We start from the raw sequence: 3,213 nt of genomic DNA on the forward strand, positions 1-3,213 counted from the left end.
GGGAATGAGGGAAGGGGCTACAGCTGGGATACAAAGTGAATAAACTAATTAATATAAAAAATAAAAATTAAAAAAAGCTTATGCTTGAAAATAAGCATTGTGTAATTCATTATGTTATATACCATGCTAATCATTTTAGATAGCTTAATTAATTCAATCCTTGAAATAATTAACTTAACGCTTACATTAACTAATTTACTTTTAAGGATTCAAAACACTCTTGTAGATCATTATTCCCAGGCAGCATAAGGTAACCCAAGTTTACACAGCTAGGAGGGAGTAGAACTGAAATTAAAATCTATGTATCTACTTCTGTTTTTAAAAAGACACAAATGTTTTTTTTTTTTTAAGTACTTTCAAAGTGCCACACATGATTACTCATTACACAATCTGAAGTGATGTGTATGAAGATAGTGGATGAACTGAAGATCTATACAGGTCAAGAGGAGCCCCCATTGATTGCAAACCTCAATCACGATTCTGTCAGTTGTAGAACAGGAAGGCCACAACTTCTTTTAGCTCTGTCTCTCTCAGCTTCACCAATAGTGTCAGTCACATACTGATCAATAGCGTTGGAGACCTCTGCTTTCTACACTGTGGCTTCAAACTCCATAGAAAACACTCTTGGGTAGTATCAGAGTCACCGTCAGTCTGAAAGGCATGTGTAGTGTATCCAGTCCATTCCTGCTCTGATGGGGATAACCTGCCTGACTTGGCATAGCACACAGTGTTAGGCTGCGTGTACTTAAAAGCAGGGGTGGAGACGGTGAGGCTTCTGAGGGCAGACCACAGCAGCCCTTTATTCTGCATAACAACATTGCTAATTAATAACTTGTTGACGACATTATTTCTCTTCTGGTTTAGATGAAGACCAAAGAACGTCCTAACCTCTTCCATTTGGTCTATAAGACTGGACCATCTGAAGAGCAAAGTAGTTTCCTTTTTTTTAAAGATATTTTCAAGTGTTTTTCTTTATATCCTGGGGCAACAAGGCCATCCAACACTCTCAACGGATGATTTTTGCAGTTGGGGCATCACAAATGTCAGAAAATGCAACAAAATCATCCAATGAAGACATCTTATGGCCCCTCTTGCTCTTGAATATAGACATGAGGGTTGAGTAGAGGTCATAGACCATGTAGACTTCTCTGAGTGGAATTCCACCAGCAGCACCTACCAGGCTGATTTGCTGGAAAGAAACCACAGCTACAATGTCTAATGCTTCTCCTGAGTTAACTTCGCCAGTGGCCGGCATTCAAAGCACCACACGTATTTATGACTTCCGGGACACCGTTGAGAACTGTGATGGGGATCTTGCACTTCAGTGTGTACAACTGGGCAGGGGTCTGATGAGGGTTCCTTTGCTGTACTGTTTCCTGGAGTAATCTGAACTGTTTTGTCATATTGTGCGAGTATACCTTCAAGGCTTGGTGGCATCTGCTCTCTGAGGAGGTTTCCTTGCTATCGGAGCCCTGCACTGCTGCAGACACCTCCACAGCCCTCCCGTTTACACAGGACTGCTGCTCAGCATGGTTTTTTGGGTGCAGCCCTCTGTAAGGGTACTCTGCCAATACTGGCTGGCTCAACAGCTGGAGCAACTGCTATACCTGGAGAAGCCATACAAGTTAAAATAAAGTCTGGCCATATTGGCATTATCTTATGAAATAGCATGTGCCAGTATGGACTGGAAGCCGCCCCTCCCCATGTCAGGAAACTCTATTTAGCTCACACACATTTCTGACTGCTAGGCCAACGTCCCTTCGAGCTGTCCCTTTTGCTGTGGCTCTGGCAATGACTAGTTTCGAACCAACAGAGGCAAGGTTTTGTAAGGCATTGAACAGGGCAAGGTGTCTGGGAGCCATGGCTGGGGGTCTGAGGACCAGGCACTGCAGGCCACATGCCCATGGAAGCAAGCATTGCTGCCCTGCCTTAGGATGCTGAAAGTGGGTGGGCAGGGCTAGCCATTGCGTTCACTCTGTCACCAGCTGCCTACATGTACGTACATAGACATCACATTTTTCAGTCTTTAGTCAGGACCTTAGAAGAGTATTACTCTATGCCTCCTGAAAGTAGTTGTGAAAGAGTGCCCGCTATCTCCACATCCATGTGAAAACTGAGGCCCTAGAAGGTGGATTGACTTACTCATGCCTCCTCTGCAGCAGAGCTGAGATTCCAACCCCATTTAAATTCAGTCTTAATAGAAGTCCCGTCCCAAATAGCCCAAGAGCTACCTAGTCAAAGATAAAACTTTCTCATATTTTAAATTTTCTGATCTGCAGATTCATCTTATTATATCAACAGAGTACTCTCCCAACTCTTAAATATTAATATGCTTGATATCATCAGAGAGCTCGGAAAGAAGAAGCTTTAGGGCTTAGAATACAATATAGATGTGTGGCACTCTGTGTTTGCTTTAGAGTAGTACCTGCCTGAAGAGTACCAAAAACTAGCCCTTAGGTGCTAGACGCTAGAGAAAAAAACAAAAACTAAAACAACAACAACAACAAAAACCTTACGTGGTAAGAATGGTTGTGTGCTAGAGAGAAGCTTCCTCCAATGAGGTGCTTCTGAGACCAGAAATCTGAGGCCATGCCAAGATTACATCATATGCCCGTTATGTACTCATTAAATGCATGTGATATATCTAGATGAGAATATAACTATATGATTTTAGAAAGTTTAAATCTTCCTGTAGTCCTTCTAGTCATTGTTCCCTGTGGCCCAATGCTGCACTTTCTCCCTTTTGGGCTTATCTTTGCTCCACGACTGGGACCCTGAAACCTTTGTGAACCCTGGGTCTTTATGCGCACATTCTCAGCTTGCTTATTTTGGAGGTTCACAGTTGCCCTCCGATTACAGAAAACGAGGCAGGACAACTTAGAGCCAAGTGACAGGCTCTAAAGTCTGTATATGTGATTTATGCCAGTCATATGAGATGCCCTGGAAAGAAAAAAAAATGAATCAGATTGTTTTTGCTGTGTGAGCACCCTAACAACCCCAACTCCTTAGGCATCATGGGGAAAAGGACGATTTTCCTACAGCAAAATAATCTTTTATCAATCAAGAGGCCCTGGTGTCTAGACTAGAAAGAATAAATGACCTGAATGCAGAAAAAGAAATAAGAAAAGAGGTTGTCAAATCTCCATCTCCTTCCTTCCTTCCTTCCTTCCTTCCTTCCTTCCTTCCTTCCTTCCTTCCTTCCTTCCTTCCTTC

At 42.7% G+C, this 3,213-nt stretch overlaps 1 pseudogene; it reads right to left on the reverse strand.

Annotated features, from left to right (window-relative positions):
• Positions 1–472: 472 nt before the first annotated feature.
• LOC129692209 (bifunctional purine biosynthesis protein ATIC-like) lies at positions 473–2,146 on the reverse strand (annotated as a pseudogene).
• Between the last annotated feature and the right edge of the window lie 1,067 nt (positions 2,147–3,213).

Source organism: Psammomys obesus, unplaced genomic scaffold (genome assembly GCF_907164565.1).
Source record: "Psammomys obesus unplaced genomic scaffold, mPsaObe1.curated_primary_1811, whole genome shotgun sequence".
Classification (NCBI taxonomy): Eukaryota; Metazoa; Chordata; class Mammalia; order Rodentia; family Muridae; genus Psammomys; species Psammomys obesus.